Source organism: Chlorocebus sabaeus, chromosome 3, assembly GCF_047675955.1.
Source record: "Chlorocebus sabaeus isolate Y175 chromosome 3, mChlSab1.0.hap1, whole genome shotgun sequence".
In the NCBI taxonomy this organism is placed as follows: Eukaryota; Metazoa; Chordata; class Mammalia; order Primates; family Cercopithecidae; genus Chlorocebus; species Chlorocebus sabaeus.
This window is the reverse complement of record NC_132906.1, coordinates 8,720,028-8,737,285: the sequence shown is the minus strand read 5'-3', so window position 1 is coordinate 8,737,285 and position 17,258 is coordinate 8,720,028. Positions and strand designations below refer to the sequence as shown.

Here is a 17,258-nt window from a genome sequence, read left to right as displayed (position 1 = left end):
GCTTCATAGAATGATTTAAAGAAGAGGCCCTCTTTCTCTAGCTTGTAGAATAGTGTCAGTAGGGTTGCTACCAATTCTTTTTTGAATGTCTGACAGAATTCAGTTATGAGTCTGTCTCATCCTAGACATTTTTGTTGACAATTTTTTTTTTATTGCTGTTTCAATTTTGCTGCTTGCTATTGGTCTGTTCAGAGTATCTATTTCTTCCTGGTTTAATCTAGGAGGGTTGTATGCTTCCAGGAATTTATCCATCTTCTTTATGTTTTCTAGTTTGTGTGTATAAAGGTGTTCATAGTAGCCTTGAGTGATCTTTTGTATTTCTGTGGTATCAGTTGTAATATCTCCTGTTTCATTTCTAATTGAGCTTATTTGGATCTTCCTTCTTCTTTTCTTGGTTAATCCTGCTAATGGTCTATCAATTTTGTTTATCTTTTCAAAGAACCAGCTTTTTGCTTACTTTATCTTTTGTATTGTTTTTCTTTGTTGTTTTAATTTCATTTAATTTCATTTTTAATTTTAATTTCTTTGTTGTTGTTTCTAATCTTTGTTGTTTCTTTTCTTTTGTTGGGTTTTGGTTTGGTTTGTTCTTGTTTCTCTAGTTCCTTGAGGTGTAACCTTAGATTGTCTATTTGTGCTCTTTCAGGCTTTTTGATATAGGCACTCAATGCTTTCCTCTTAGGATTGCTTTTGCTGTATCATAGAGGTTTTGATAGGTTGTGTCACTATCATCATTCAGTTCAAAGAATTTTTTAAATTTCTAAATTGATTTCATTGTTGACCCAATGATCATTCAGGAGCAGGTTATTTAATTTCCACATATTAACATGGTTTTAAGGGATCCTTTTGGAGTTGATTTCCAATTTTATTCCACTGTGGTCAGAGGAGGACTTGATATAATTTTGATCATCTTAAATTTATTGAGACTTGTTTTATGGTCTGCTTGGAGAATGTTCCATGTAATGATGAATAGACTGTATATTCTGCAATTGTTGGGTAGAAAGTTCTGTAAATATCTGTTAAGTCAATTTGTTCTAGGGTATAGTTTAAGTTCATTGTTTCTTTGTTGACTTTTTGTCTTAATGGCCTGTCTAGTGCTATCAGTGGAGTACTGAAGTCTCCCACAATTACTGTGTTGCTGTCAATCTCATTTCTTAGGTCTAGTACTAATTGTTTTATAAATTTGGGAGCTCCAGTGTTAGGTGCATATATATTTAGATTGTGAGACTTTCCTGTTGGACTAGTCCTTGTATCATTATATAATGTCCTTCTTTGCCTTTTTAAACTGTTGTTGCTTTAAAGTCGGTTTTGTCTGATATAAGAATATTTACTCCTAATTGCTTTTGGTGTCCATTGGCATGGAATATCTTTTTCCATCCCTCTACCTTAAGTTTATGTAAGTCCTTATGTGTTAGGTGAGTCTCCTGAAGACAGAAGAAACTTGGTTGGTGAATTCTTTTTTTTTTTTTTTTTTTTTTTTTTTTTTTTTTTTTTTTTTTGAGACGGAGTCTTGCTCTGTAGCCCGGGCTGGAGTGCAGTGGCCGGATCTCAGCTCACTGCAAGCTCCGCCTCCCGGGTTCACGCCATTCTCCTGCCTCAGCCTCCGGAGTAGCTGGGACTACAGGCGCCCGCCACCTCACCCGGCTAGTTTTTTGTATTTTTAGTAGAGACGGGGTTTCACCGTGTTAGCCAGGATGGTCTCGATCTCCTGACCTCGTGATCCGCCCGTCTCGGCCTCCCTAAGTGCTGGGATTACAGGCTTGAGCCACCGTGCCCGGCCTGGTGAATTCTTATTGATTTTGACATTCTGTGTCTGTTAAGTGGAGCATTTAGGACATTTACATTCAATGTTAGTATTGAGATGTGAGGTGCTATTCTATTTATTGTGCTATTTGTTGCTTGAAGATCTTGTTTTTTTCCATTGTGTTAATGTTACAGAGATCCTGTGATATTTATGCTTTAAAGAGGCTCTATTCTGATGTACTTTGAAGATTTGTTTCAAGATTTAGAGCTTCTTTTAGCAGTTCTTATAGTGTAGACTTGGTAGTGGCAAATTTTCTCAGCATTTGTTTGTCTGGAAAGGTCTGTATCTTTCTTTAATTTATGAAGCTTACTTTTGCCGGACACAAAATTCTTGGCTAATAATTGTTTTGTTTAAAGAGGTCCTAAAGATAGGACCCCAATCTCTTCTGGCTTGTAGGGTTTCTGCTGAGAAATCTGCTGTTAATCTGATAGATTTTCCTTTGTAGGTTACTTGATGCTTTTGCCTCACAGCTCTTAAGATTCTGATGACTGTGTGCCTAGGCGATGATCTTTTCATGATGAATTTCCTAGGTGTTCTTTGAGCTTCTTGTGTTTGGATGTGTAGATATCTAACAAGGCCAGGGAAGTTTTCCTCAATTATTTTTTCACAAATGTTTTCCAAATTTTTGATACCTCTTCTTCTTTGGGAACACCAATTTTTCTTAGGTTTGGTTGTTTAACATAATCCCAGACTTCTTGGGGGCTTTGTTTATTTTTTAAAATTCTTTTTTCTGTTTGTCAGATTGGGTTAATTCAAGTCTTGTTCAGAGCTCTGAAATTCTTTCTTCTACTCGCTCGATTATATTGCTGAGACTTTCTAGTGTATTTCGCATTTGTTTAAGTGTGTCTTTCATTTCCAGAAGTTGCAATTGTTCTTTATTTATGCTATCTATTTCTCTGGAGATTTTTCTGTCCATATAATGTATCATTTTTTTTTTATTTCTTTAAGTTGGTATTCACTTTCTCTGGTGCCTCCTTTAGTAGCTTAATAATTGACCTTTTGAATTCTTTTTGTGGCAATTCAGAGATCTCTTCTTTGTTTGGATCCATTGCTAGTGAGCTAGTGTGATCTTTTGGGGATGTCAAGGAATCCTGTTTTATCATATTACCAGAATTGTTTTTCTGGTTCTTTCTCTTTTGGGTAGACTATGACAGAGGGAAGATCTAAGGCTCAAGGGCTGTTATTCAGATTCTACTATCCCATGGGGTGTTCCCTTGATGTAGTGTTCTCCCCACTTCCCCTAGGGATGTGGTTTCCATTTCAGGAAAAATTCTAAACAATGTGAAAAAAGGGAGCAAATACTCTCTCTATCCTTATACCATATGATATTGCTTCATTACATCAAAATATCTTAGTTTATCCTTTTTAACCAAACTCTTTTACATAGCCCTCAAAATGCTGCCTCCAAGTATCAGAAGCATGTCAGGCAACCCAGACAAGGATGAGGACATAATGCTCTTTGTTATTTCTTGTAGATCCAAGTTTTGATCTGTTACAATTTTCCTGCAGGCTGCAGAATGTCCTTTAGCATTTGTTATAGTGCAAGGCTGCTGGCAACAAATTTCTCAGTTCTCCTTTATTTGAAGATAACTTTATTTCCCTCTTAAGATATTTTTCTGGATATAGAATTCTGGGTTGATAGTTTGTAGTATTTTTTTTTAATGCCATCTCATTGTGTTCTGGCCTCCATTGTTTCTGATGAGAATTCAGAAATCATTCTTAATGGTTTTTCCCCCAGTTGATGATGTGTCCTTTTTTCCCCCATGTCTGCTTTCAAAAATGTCTTTTTGGTGTTCTTCAGTTTGACTATGGCCCCTTAGATATGCTTCTCTTTCTATTTGTCCTGCTTCTGATTTGCTAAGGTTCTTGGATCTATAAGTAGATTTAAAAAATCAAATTAAAAACAAATTTTGCCATTGTTTCTTTCTTATTTGTTGTGTACGATTTCCAGACAGAAATAAATATACCCTTCTACAGCATAGTGTCCTGAAGTATCTGGGCTTTACAATGCCTCCTTCTTATGGGCTAGAAGGTCATTTGGCCAAGTCATTTAAGCATTCAGTACTTTAGTTTTCTCTTCTACAGGAGAGGAAATTAAAATCCTCATGAGATTTCATTGATAAGTCAATGCAATGGTGTTTATAAAGGACATAGAAGGTATAGGTAAATGGTGGGCATTATTTTGCTTAAAGCATTTCTCCAAGAAGCCTTGCTCAAAATGCACATATAATTAATTACCTTCTGTTAACATCCTAAGACTCATTTGTTGAATTTCCTGACAAACAGCAAAGCCCCAAATAAATGTATATATTCTTTTGTTGGGTGTGGAGGAGTAAAGCACAAGAAAAGTTCCCAGCATGGGCCCCAGAGTTCTGATAGAGATGGCAAAGGCAAGTGGACACAGATATTCCAACCAGTATTCATCAACAGCCTGCCTCTCCTGACCTGTGGGCAGGAGAACCAGTTCATTAATCCTTATTGTCAAATGTGAATTGCACACAACAGAATAGGGAAAATTAGCAGTTTCTGTATTGTAATATATTTGGCTGCAGCAAAACAGAAAGGTAGAACAGATGTGTTGTCAGAATTAAAGTCTTCCAGTTCTCTCCACTCAATTGTCATTGGTTTAATCTGACAAAATGTCTGCTTTAGGCCTCGATTCTTTGTCTATGCATAAATTCTAGCACCGGAAAAACAGCAATGTCATAACTGCAAGGGATAAACAAGGTTTCTAAATTACCTGTTTCATTCCTTTATGTTGCTTGGAATGCTAATGTCAGTCTGATAAAGGCTGGCTCATTGTAAGGAAACATGCATCTCTGTTGGTGCAGATTGCTCCTGAGTTGTTCCCTGAGTGATTACATGTGATATGCAGATGGAAATCAATGCTGGAAATGAGTGGGACAAAATGAGGCGTACTGGGAGGAAAGGTGTGCAGATTAGGGGGTAGAGTTGACATATACTAGAAGGCAGGAGACAAGGATGCATGTTAAGTGAGAGAATGAGAGCCCAGCCATAACATGAGTCTGCATGTTCATATGAATGAATGAGTCCAAGTAGATGCTGCCGATGGTATCTGCCAACATCTATTGGCATATATCGTTCCTTTTAATTGGCAATGTGTCTCATGAATGGGAAGAGATTTTTGATATGAACAGAAGGTCAGGAAGCACTGCAAATGCACTTAGGTTACTATAGAGTCAATTAAGTTCTTTCTTCTTCAAGTTTTAAAATTCTACTCGGAATCAATCAGCAAATCAGCAGTTACATTGACTATTACATCAATGCTTTATGTACAGATCTTTTAAAAACTCAAGATTTCTCACATGAGAACAGAGATAAGCAAATCTAAGCCTCCAAAGAAAGAAGGTACCAACCAGGAGGAGAAATTTGTATTTTTGGTCCTTACGATAGCCGATTAAAATTTTACTCAGTCAACCTGATGGACGGTCGATGGTGAGATGATACACTGTTCAGGACAGTTAACAAATAACTCTCTCTGATCAAAACTAAAACAGGAAGTCTAGTTAAGAGCAAAATAATCTCAGCTGGGCACGTCTGTAATCCCAGCACTTTGGGAGGCTGAGGCAGGCAGATCACTTAAGGTCAGGAGTTTGAGACCAGACTGGCCAACATGGTGAAACCCCATCTCTACTGAAAATACAAAAATTAGCCAGGCGTGGTTGCATGTGCCTGTAATCCCAGCTACTTGGGAGGCTGAGGTAGGAGAATCACTTGAACCCAGGAGGTGGAGGTTGCAGTGAGCCGAGATCGCGCAACTGTGCTCCAGCCTGGGCGACAGAGTGAGACTCTGTCTCAAAAAAAAAAAAAAAAAAAAAATATATATATATATATATATATGTGTGTGTGTGTGTGTGTGTGTGTGTGTGTGTGTGTATAATAGTCTCTTAAAACAGGCACAGCAATGATCTCAGCTCTGTGCCATGCTGAGTGATCGAGACTGATCTAATGAGAACATCTGCAGAGCACAGGGATAGTCTACCTGAAGCAGAAACGGAGGAACCCTTGAGAAGAAACTCCACCTTAGGGGAAAAAGTCCAAGTCCACAGTCTGGTTCAAGGCTAGCTTCAAGGAAGATGGGCATTCCTGATGATAGCCCATTTGCTCATATTGTGTCCTTCAGCCTAGTTCCCAGGATTCATGGGGGAGAGGAGACTAAGGAAATGAGAGAGTGAAGCATGACAAGTCTATCCAGGCAGTGAGGGCACAGGCAGCACCGATGTGTGGTGTTGTGTGGCTGTGCGACAGAACTGGCCACACTGGACGTGAAGCTTACTTTCCCTATCTGGAGTAACACCGGAGCATAGGGCAGACATAGTTGGAGAGATGACTGGGGTTGAACTGTGGATGAAGTACAGATCCTCTTGGACCCTCCGGGAGTCAATTGGGAGATGTTCGAATGAGTGAGGATGTGGCATACGTAGTGGATACCTGATCATTCCTTGTCTGCTCACATTTCTTTCCTTCAGGAGTGGATTTTTCCTCTATCTCGGGATGCTTATGGAGCTGCCAATCTTCCCCAGCCCCGACAGCCCTCATAGTCCACAGAGATAGGTCTGTGACTCAGGCTAACCAACAAGAGAATACCATTCTCACTGGACTCATGAGAGAGGCACATACTTGGGCACAGGACCCTAGCAGGGCCAATCAGAGGCCTTTCGCAGGGCTGAAATGATGGCTGCAAGGGGTCTCCATCTATCATGCAATCTGTAAAGACCATTCTTCCTACCAATGGAGAGATCTGACAGAAAATCATAAAGTACCAGGGAAACTGTGAGATACAGAGAATGAGACAGATTTTGAGGACCTGGCTCTAGCCATACATACACGTGGCTCAAATCCTAAACATTTCAGTCATACAATGATGAAATTTCAAAATTTCTAAAATTCTTTTACACCCTGTTTAATCTTATGGATGACTTACAATTGAGTGACTCCTGACTAACATAGAGGAAGGATTATTTGTTTCTGTGTTTGACCATTTGAAACAGTGAGCAGCTGTGACCTGTGCAAACACATATCTCAGAGGAAGAAGGCAGAACAAATCATCCCTTCCTCAGTCTCATACCTAATATCTCCAATTGTTCCAAGGACATTTTTAATATGTACGTAAATATATGTCTGAAAATTCTTTTAAAAAGTGACAGTGACTGGTAAATCCCATGTGCTCAGGGATGCTTCCTTCAAGTATTCGTATCTCCCTTCTCTGGAATGGAACCTTGTAGTAGGGGATTTGAGACCCTGATTTCCAACAGCCTGCAATGATCTCAGGGCATCCAGAAATGAGGGGAATGGGGCCAGGCGCAGTGGCTCACGCCTGTAATCCTAGCACTTTGGGAGGCTGATGTGGGTGGATCACGAGGTCAGGAGTTTGAGACCTGCCTGACCAACATGGTGAAACCCCATCTCTACTAAAAATACAAAAATTAGCCAGCCGTGGTGGCACACGCCTGTAATCCCAGCTACTAAGGAGGCTGAGGCAGGAGAATCGCCTGAACCCTGGAGGCAGAGGTTGCAGTGAGCCAAGATCACGACCCTGTACTCCAGCCTGGGTGACAGAGTGAGACTCCATCTCCAAAAAAAAAGAAATGAGGGAATAGGAGACAATGAAATGGAAGCTGTCTGTCTGTTGGGGATAATGAGATTTCCGATCTGCATCCAGTTGGTGAGGAGTTGGGGAGAAGACAGTGTGGCTTTATCCTTACGTCACTGTTTCACGTAGAACCTGTCATTTTCATCAGGCCATTCAGCGTTCACACAACCATGCAATGTTTGAGTGCCTGCTCCAGGCCGACATTCTGCATGGCACACAATGGTGGGAAGATAGGACACTGCCTTTATGGAATTTATAGCCTAGATGGGAATGATAGACAAGCAATTAATGATGAAATGTGATAGGTGTTATGAATGAGACATTATTAATGTATTTGATTAATGTAGTTGACTGTATTAATCAACTCTTAGTGACAAGTGAGAGAATCCAAATTCAAGCTAGCTTAAATAAAAAGAATCTACTTACTGACTGCACAATAGCCCTGGATACAGATGTCTTCAGGTTTGACTGGATCCAGCACACCAATGGTGTAATCCTGTCTCCCTCTGCCCCCATCTCTGTGTCTCTCTGACCTCTGCTTTCTTCTGCATCTGCTTCATTCTCGGGCAGGCTTTCTTGCTGGCAAAGATAGCCCCCGGCAACTGCAGAAATACATTATCCTAATTATCATGAGATCCTAAGATCTCATATAAAAAGAAATCCTCTCTCTCTCAGTCTCCATAGCAATCCTTCAATTATTCCGTTGGTCCATGCCCACCACTGGATCAATAATTATGCCCAGAGATTAAAGGTTTTATTTGCAGCTGTCTGGTTTACAGGTGCAACCCAAGGCTGCACTAAGAATCTAGGAGGTGTATTCTTAAAGATTTTAGGGGCAGCCCCTAAAGGTATTATGCATAACTTATACCATGTGCTACGGGAACACATAACAGGGCAAATGTCCTGCTGTAGGGCTTCTGGAGAAGCTTATTAGAGGAAGCTCATGTGAAGCTTGAGTAGTAATTCTTTCTTTTTCCTTTTAGAGACAGAATCTCACTTGTTGCCCAGGCTGGAGTGCAGTGGCACAATCATGTATCACTGCAGCCTCGAACTCCTGGGCTCAAGTGATCCTCTTACCTCAGCCTCTGGTGTAGCTGGCGCTACAGGCACGCTTTCTACCATGCCTGGCTCAATTCTTATATCAATAGCTAATATTTATCGAATGCTCGCTATGTACCAGGCACTATGCAAAGCACTTCACATATATTAACTCACTTATTCTTCACCACAACCTCTGAAATGAAAACCAGTGTTTTGTCCATTTTAGAGAAACAAAATTGAGGCACAGAGAAGTTAAATAACATATTCACAGTCCAATGAATAGGGTGTCGGGTAAGGTAAGTGGGAGGAAAGAAAGATCCAGGTGAGAAATAGCATGTGGACAGACCCAGAGGAATCACTGAGGAATCACAGCCTGGACTATGGGAGGACAAGGAGCTCTGCAAATTGGGGATGTTAGTAAGATCATTTCCCCTCTGTCTTGACTGTCATTTCAGAGTCTTGTTTTCAGAGACTCACGTTTCCATGCAGTTTGCCAAGGATCTGGATCAGCTGCACTGAATTCCCGGCTCATTTCTAGAAACGTGGCCCAATGCTCTGATCAAAAAGCATACCTTGATTAAAACTGATCTTTCAAAAAAGCCTGCCTGATGTGACCTATTATCCTCACGGTTTTAACAACATGGCAATAATTGTGTTGTTGCTTGTTGCAGCTGGGTGACTCTATTTGGCAAGTGGGCTAATTTTAGAGAGATCAGCCAACCTAATTTATCTGCAACCTTTCCCTTGGTCCTGAATTCATTGGTACTCCAGTCACTTGGGTTTTTTGGTTTGTTTTGTTTCCTCATTTTTGTCCTATTGGAGTGCTCTTCTGGGCATAGATCAAACACCAGTGGCTACACTTCTGGATGTCTTTCACTTTAATAACAGGTCACCATCCCCACTATGAGTGCTCTGGGGCCCGAAGTCTCGAACCATCCCGTAGAGAAACACGATATGTGTGCACCACTCCGCAGCCTAAGGACACAGTATCAGAAGCGCTATATTTCTATTTACAGAAATATTTAGAGGAGAAGCATCTTTTAAAACCGGCGCAGACCTGGGTGCAGTGGCACATGTCTGCAGTTCTAGCTCCTCAGGAGGTGAAGGAGCTCAAGAGTTTGAGGCTTGTGGTCATCAATAGGGTCAAGTCATCTGAAATCCCATTCTGTAGTATGATTGGGAAAGATGGAGGAGAAGATGACAATGGGTGAAAAGACCATATAGAGGCATCGTTGGATGCCGTTCAGGTACAGTAACAACCATCTGACTACCTTTAGTCACCGTGCTGCTCTTTGAGTGAACTTTGTCTCTGCTACATGAACGACTAAGATCTGCTTCAATCTTTACTTCCTTAAAGAGACCTCAACCAAAGGCTCACCAGCATGCAGGATTTATATTAAGCATATTTAGCAGCCAACATGGCACAGGCATCAACCAATCAAAACAGGCGCTGAGCTACATGCAATGGTTCAGTTGAACTTGTGCTCACCAACTGACTCTCAGCCCTGCTGGTGGGGATCAGGAAGTCTCTTTTCACCCAAGAGACAGCATCCAATATCTACTGCAAGACAACCAGATATTCCTCTGGGCCAGTGGCTCTCAGTAGAGGCTGATTTTGCCTTCCAGGGGACATTGGAGATGTCTGAAGACATTTTTGGTCATGGTATCTGGTGGATAGAGGCCAGGGATCCTGCTAACTATCCTACAAGTCTCAAGGCAACAACAACAAAGAATTATCTGGCCCAAATTTCCATAGTAGTGAGGTTGGGGAACTGTCCTCTTGGAGATACCCTTAGCATGAGCAATAGCTTCCCATGCTGTGAATCACAGTAAACCTTTACAAGATGGTGTTGATGGCAGAGTCCTATCAGCTTGTCATCTTGGGGGTGTGCCATGAGTTCACAATAAAAAGCCGTTTATAAATACTACTGCTCCTGTGGCTTTTTTCCACTTTAAAATCTACTAGTCAAACAATAAAATGGCCAGGCACTGACGAAGGTGTGCTGCTGGTGTTTTCTTATACCAGCAGAGCATGCATTAGGTGAAAATTATTTATGGTAACCACAATAATGAAAGGCAGCTTTTATGAAGTTATTATTATGATGTGCCAGGCACTTCTTAGGGAGTTTTCAGACTTTATCTCAATTTTTACAGAAGCTCATTAGATGTGCCATTTTTGTGATGAGGAAGCTGAGGCCTAGAGAGTTCAGTGACCTGCTGAAAGTCACTCTGTCTCTACTATGTGTGTTCTCAGCCACTGTATTGTCCACACACCCCTGATAGCCCACTCTTGTAGGAATGTTCTGTGTCAAATGCAAACAGAAGAGACCTAATTCTAAGGCTGTGAGGTTAGGGTATTTCAAGGCAGGAATGGTACGTCTAGGGAATGGGCAAACTGTTTAGAAGTCTAAAATGTCTTCAAATATAATATATACAAGGCTTATATTTATGCTTCGTAGAGTTGAAGCTTCTGAGGTGTTCAAGTGGGCTGAAATCTCTTATACCTTTTTCTGTCTTAATGCAACAAGAAAGCCTTATCTGTGATGAGGATTTTCAGATGAAAAAACTACTGTGGTTAGGCTTGGCCCAGGATGGCACATCACTCACATGGCACACCCTTCTAGAAAACCAAAGAAGGGGATGGCTTCTGTCAAATCAAATCCCTGCAGACATTAGCTAAACCCAACAAAGCACATTAATCAGGTGAGCTACCTCCAGTGCCACCCAGAGCCCTATGGTTTACAGGCAGGTGTTCCCTGGTTGAGAGAGACGCATGTGTTTTGGTGGAAATGGCCATGGAAGAGAGTCAGGGACCTCGGTACAGGCCTTGCTACACTTTCTTTGATTTCCTTTCTTTTCACAAGAAGGAGAGAGAAAGGAAGAGTCAGAGGATAGAAGAAAGAAGAGAGGGGAGGAGGGAGCTAGTGATCTGACATTTCCTTTTATGCACCACCTCATCTCATCCTCACAGTGATCGGTCAAGGCTAAACATTGTTGTCCTCCTTTACGGAGCCTTTAAGAGGTTCACTAACTTGACCAAGGTCACATAGTTGGTTGATGAGGGAGTTCAGATTCACACCCATGCCTGTCCAATGCCAAAAGCTTTGCTTTTTTTCCTCTCTGCCACTCTGCTCACAGTGGGACGTCCCAGCCTTTGGGAGCTGATAGCATTGTGCTCCTATCAGTCAGAGCAAGTGGATTGCTTGTGTTGGCAGCACATCTACTGAACTGCAAATGACAGGGACGAGGATGACGTGGAGACTCTCGAAGACTTTCCTATGTTCCGCGTTGGGCACAGGAGCCAAGAGGGAGGACAGCAATTGTAGGAAACACCTTAAAAGCAACAAATTGATAAATAAACAAATGGAAGCTTCAATCTTACGTCCTGAAAAGAGCCTGGCACTGTCAGTAAGAGGGCCTGGTTCTGCCTCTGCTTGGTCCTGTGACCTTGAGGGCTGCATGGGGCTCCCCATGTAGCTGTAAAACCAGAAGTTTGCTTGGGCCATTGTTAGTCCTGTCTCTTTCAGCTCTGACAGTCAATCTTCTGTTTAAATATGATTTCCACTATATTAGTCTGTTCGGGCTTCTGTAACAAAAAAACAAAGACATGAAGATTTATAGTAATTTTTAGGCCGGTGCAGTGTTTCAGGCCTGTAATCCAACAATATACCACAGACTGGAAGGCTTAAACAACAGACACTTACTATGTCATAGTTCTGGAGCAGAGAAGTCTAAGATCAATATGCCGGCAGGTTTGGTCTGTTCTGAGGCCTCTCTCCTTGACTTGCAGACAGCTGTCTTCTCGTCGTGTCCCCACGTGGTCTGTGAGTAAGCCTCCCTGGTGTCTGTCTCTGTATGTCCTAATCTCTTCTTCTCCTAAGGACACCAGTCAGATTGGATTCAGGCCCACCCTAATGACCTCATTTTAACTTGTTTGTCTCCCCATCCCCAAATTACATTCAGAGACATTGGGGATTAGGATTTCAAGATATAATTTTGAGGAGGATGCAGTGCAGCCCATAACATACCATATGTTCCAGAATGTTCTCGTGTGCTTTATAAATTTAAATGTCAATGGATTTAACATTCATATGCTAAAAAAATGTAGCAAAGGTATGGGAAGTTAGTTAAGTACTTGCTTCATGGCACACAAAAAACTTCCAAACACTAAAGAAACCCATGCCGCCGGCCTTCAAATCAGAAAGACTTCTAAACTGGAAAGGTGAGGAAGCATCCTCTTAGTGATAATGATGACCAAGGCTCAGGTGAGAGGTCACTATCAGAGCTCGAATGCTCACCTGACAAGCTGCCTGTGCCTAAATCTTCAGCTAAATAGGAGAACCTGAAGACATTTGTTGGAAAATGTGGTATGAAAGGAAAAAAGCACTGAAGGGAATCAGAGCAGCTTGGGGAAAAAAACAATTTGTTGGCCTGTAATCCTAGGGCGCTTTGGGAGGCCCAGGCGGGAGGATCGCTTGACCAGGATTTCGAGGTTAAGGTGAAGCTGCGCTCCAGCCTGGGCAACAGGGCAACACCCTGTCTCTAAAAAGAAAAGACAATTGAAACCCTTTAAGCGCATACCAAATCTTTTATTTTGGAGAAGGAAAACTGGTCTCGAGCTCCGTGTGAGCTCCCTGGGGCCCCCCGGGACGGGGTTGGCACAGCCGGACCTGCGGCACTAGTTCTGGCCGGGGCGCTGTGGGATCTGCAGGGGACCATAGGATGCTGTGGCGCGGCGGGCTCAGATTGGCGGAGAAGCGGCCACACGCCTGCTGGCTACTGAGAAAGCGAGCGGAGGTGCAGCCCGCCCGCCCGCCGCGGGAACCGCAGGTTGAGGCGCCGGGCGCGCGAAGACTCAGCTGCCCCGCCCACCAAGGGCGCGTCAGTACTCGGCCGCCGCCTCTGGGCAAGCAGCCGCCGCCGCGCCGCGCTCCCATTGGTGCTCGGCGGTGACGCGGCCGAGCGGGCCGGGGCTGCCTGGTCCGTAGGCGGGCGCGGGGCGCTGGGCGCGAGGGGCGGGGGCCGGGCGCGCCGCTGATGAAACCTGGCGCAGGATTCCGCCAGTCCTCCGCGCCCATTCAGTCAGCGCGGGCAGGTGTGAGCCCCGGGTCAACCGCGAGCAGCGGGTCAACCGCCTGGCAGGCGAGCACGCGGCCGCCGGCTCCAGCTAACCGCAGCCTCCACTCCTCTCCCCGCGCGCCGCGCCCCCGCCCCGCCCAGTCTCCCTGGCCGAGCGTCCGTTGGTCCTTGAGCGCGTCCGACTGTCTGTCCGTCCACTGTCCTGCCGGAGCCCCGCCGCCGCCGGCTCGGTGAGTGCCCGGCCCCCGCCAACGCAGGGGGCAGCTCCTTGGGCCCGGGTTATCACGAAGGCGGCCCTGGCTCCGCGTGGGGTCGCGGGAGGGCGGCGCGGGAGTGGCGAGGGCCTCCGCGCCGGGAGCGCTGCCATCCTCCGGGAAGGGCCAGGACCTGGACCGGGCGGTCCCCGGAGTGGGCGCGCGGGGCCGGTGCCCATGCGGCTGTCGCCTCCACGGAGTCCATTTTGGCTCCTTGAAGCCGCGGCGTGGTGTATGATGCAACACCGAGTGAGTAAGCGTGGGCGACCTGGCGATGCCCGCCCCGCGCGCCTGTCCGGGGACCCGCGCGCCGCTACGCACCGGGTGGTCGGGGTGGGTAGGCGGGCGGCGGGCGCGCTGGCCAGCCCGGGAGGCATCCGGAGCCCGCTGGCAGCGAGGAGACCTTCCCTTACATGGCGCGGTGCAGAGCACCCCGCCCCGCCACGAGGTCCGGGGATGTGTCATCAGCCTTGGGTGGGGACCCTGCCCGGCCGCCCGGAGGGTGGTCCTGCGGCAGGTGGCCCGCCCGGGGACTCTGCCGCCATCCCCGCCTGGTGGTCGCCCTGACCTAGAGCACCTAGCCCTGTGCTTGTCCCTAGAACCCGGGACGCGCCGCCTGCACCTCTTGTCTGGGTCCCCAAGATTGCTTCGAGGAAGTCTCTCCTAGGTGGGCTTCTTTGTGACCCAGTGTGGCCTGAAAAGGCCGGGTTCCTCAGGCCCTCCACATGGTTTGGAGTGAGAGGAAGTTCTTCCGCCTTTGGAAAGACACCGTATTCTCAGGGTGTTCCCTTCTGCGTAGTAGAAAACTTCCCGGGCATGGGCAGGTCACAGTCATTCTAAAACCTGCGTGTACTCAGAGCGGCAGCTGCGCTGTAGTACTACAACGGCCTGTTGGTTCAGCTCCTGACCCTTTCCAGGGGATGGGGGAACCAGATAGCAGTTGTGTTTGAGTTGTGTGACTGGGATAGTCAGACATGTGCCTTAAGGGAAAAAAATAAATAACCTGCATTTCCCAATACTCACGTCATCACCGCCATGCCCTCATGTGTTGGGTTTTAGTCCAGACATAGTTACCAGCTGGTTGGGATTTCAATCCCAGGTGTATCTCCCTAAAAAATGTGCCTTTTATTTTCCATTCGACTAGTAGAATTGTGTATGTCGGCCTCTGGCTGAATGCCCTAATTGTATTTAATTCGAATTATAATTTATTTGGGATTTTTCTTAATATTTCTTGCCCTTTATGTTTGGTTCAGATAATAGGAAACCATGAAACATTTATTCCTCTGGTATTTTTAGTTGGTCTCAGTGGAAATTATCATGATTTTTATACGAACACACCTTCCTGTTATTAAAACAAAAGGTCTTATTTAAGTCACACGAACAGAATAGAAACTTAGGGGAAAAGTCAACAATAGGTTAAAATGGTTTTAAAAATAAGTTTAGCATATTACGATCACGTTTAATTATTATAAAGGTAAAATTCAAAGGATGTCAAAGGAGTTTTGAGTAAAGAGGACAGGGCTTAATAAGTGGATCAGAAACGTACTCCCTTGTCTGGGTCTGGATCCTAGAGCCACGTGCTTCTGTGCATATGATTACTTGCTTTAGGTGAAAAAAAAAAAAGGCTTGAAAGACAAGGTTGTTGACTTCAGGGAGTTTCAATTTTCTATTTGGTAGAAAAACTCATTCTTTGATGGAATTAAATACATGTTGATTGATTACGCTGGTCTGTAGTTTATTTTAACCAAAGTCCATACAAATAGGTAATTATGTTGGAGGGCTCAGAATTATGTCCAATTAAATTAATCCTTTCTCATTATCAACCATGTATTTGGAGAGACTGCTGTTATTCCGAGGGACAAATTTGAAATGTGAATAAGTGCATCCTTGTTATGGGGAAAAATATTTTTTTCCCTCTAAACCTTGGAGATACTTGGGTCTCGGAGTTATCTCTTCCAATCTGGCTGAATGCCCTAATTGTATTTAATTCGAATTATAATTTATTTGGGATTTTTCTTAATATTTCTTGCCCTTTATCTTCAGAGATGCCTGTCACTCCACCTGCGTCTTGGTCCTCACTCCAAGCAAGACCTTCCGAGGGGATGTGGTGTTTTTCTGTATAGTTGGGCCCTGCAGACCTGGACAGATTTTAAAGCAGATCCAATAGGATTGGCTGGTGGATTCATGGGAGGGTGAGAAAGGTCAAATATGACTCCAGACACATCGGAGTTGCTGTGTTAATGAGATGGGAAGGCTGAGCAAAGAACCTGTTGGGTGGAAAGAGGGACTTTTTGAAAGTCACAACTGCCCTTTTTAGAACTCTCATCCCCAGGGTCAGGGCTAGAAGACGTATCTTCTTGGAGCCCCTCTCAGGTGCCTGCCTGTGTGTTGCAGCCAGCCGTCCAGGGTGCTGGCGTCCTTCCCCTTCACCTAGCCTTACTGGCTCCTCTCGCCAAATCTGGGGGGTCTCTTCAACCTCTGGCTCCTTGCTGCCCATGGCCTCCCTTTGCTCCTCTGCCGCCTTCTAGTGGGCTGCCTGGTGGTGGGCTTGTCCTGTGGAGTGGGGACCCTCTAAACATGGGGTTCAAAGGTCCTGGGATATTCCTGGATCATCAGGACATCTGCCTCCCCTCGGGTTTCCCAGGCCTTGGGTGGGGAGGCATCAGATCCCTGGCCAACCTGCTGTCCACCCCAGGGTTTGGACCTCTCTTCCAGTGAGGGAACAGAGTAGTAGCTTCATTTGTGGCAGATTATCTGCCTTGTGATAAACTTTAGTGGCCTCCCTTTCTGTTTTGTCATCATCTGCCTCCTCCCCCACCCCCATACCCAACTGCAAAGCAGCCTTGAAAATAACCACCCCTGTGGTTCAGTGTGGGTCATGATCTGTCAAGCCAGGTTTAGTGCATTTGCCAAATGGAATTACCAGAAGGATGGGCATAAAACTGGGAAAGTGATTTGGTGGCTTGCTAGCCGTGTTCATTTCTCTCCCAAGGCATTCGTTCAGATGTGCAGCATTGGCAGACCCGGGGGATGCCGTTTACCTGGCCCATTGGTCAGGATTTGGTCATCCCAGGAACATGGACCAGATTCTGGCTGGTCTGCGGTTTGCCCCTCCTGCCACACCCAGTGGTTTTCATTGAGCTTTTTTCGTCTAATTATTGTCAGAAACAGTGGGGAATGGCAGGTATTGCATTTGGTGAACACACTGGATAACTGGAGCCAGTGCCGTGTGACTGAGGGAAGAGGCCTTCACAGCTTCAATGCAGAATGGGATGATTATCTGCCTTGAAACGAAGGATGCTGCGTTGAGGAACTGAGGGGAGTTAGGACCAATACTGGGAACAGCACTGCTCCTGGCTTCTGGAATCCTGGCTTTGCTTCTCTCTGAGGTAATTTAGACTTCCTGAACCTTATACACTGGCTCCGTCTGTGTATTGGGAGAGCCTGTCCCTCTCAGCCTCACAGTGGT

At 44.8% G+C, this 17,258-nt stretch overlaps 1 protein-coding gene and 1 long non-coding RNA gene across 3 annotated transcripts in view; one reads left to right on the top strand and one right to left on the bottom strand.

Annotated features, from left to right (window-relative positions):
* Positions 1-7,138: 7,138 nt before the first annotated feature.
* On the bottom strand, positions 7,139-12,386 carry LOC140711446 (uncharacterized). The gene is made up of 4 exons (XR_012092657.1): positions 12,161-12,386; positions 11,839-12,042; positions 7,842-8,017; positions 7,139-7,675 (listed from the first exon to the last, which is right to left on the bottom strand). It is a non-coding gene; the product is annotated as an uncharacterized lncRNA (long non-coding RNA).
* A 1,269-nt stretch (positions 12,387-13,655) lies between these two features.
* Positions 13,656-17,258, top strand: part of SLC7A1 (solute carrier family 7 member 1) — an 84,574-nt gene continuing 80,971 nt past the window's right edge. The window contains exon 1 of one of the 2 annotated variants that reach the window (XM_007960047.3): positions 13,656-13,765. The gene's annotated coding sequence lies outside the window, so the exon portion shown is untranslated. The remainder of the gene's footprint in view (positions 13,766-17,258) is intronic. The other variant, XM_007960046.3, reaches the window with a different exon arrangement.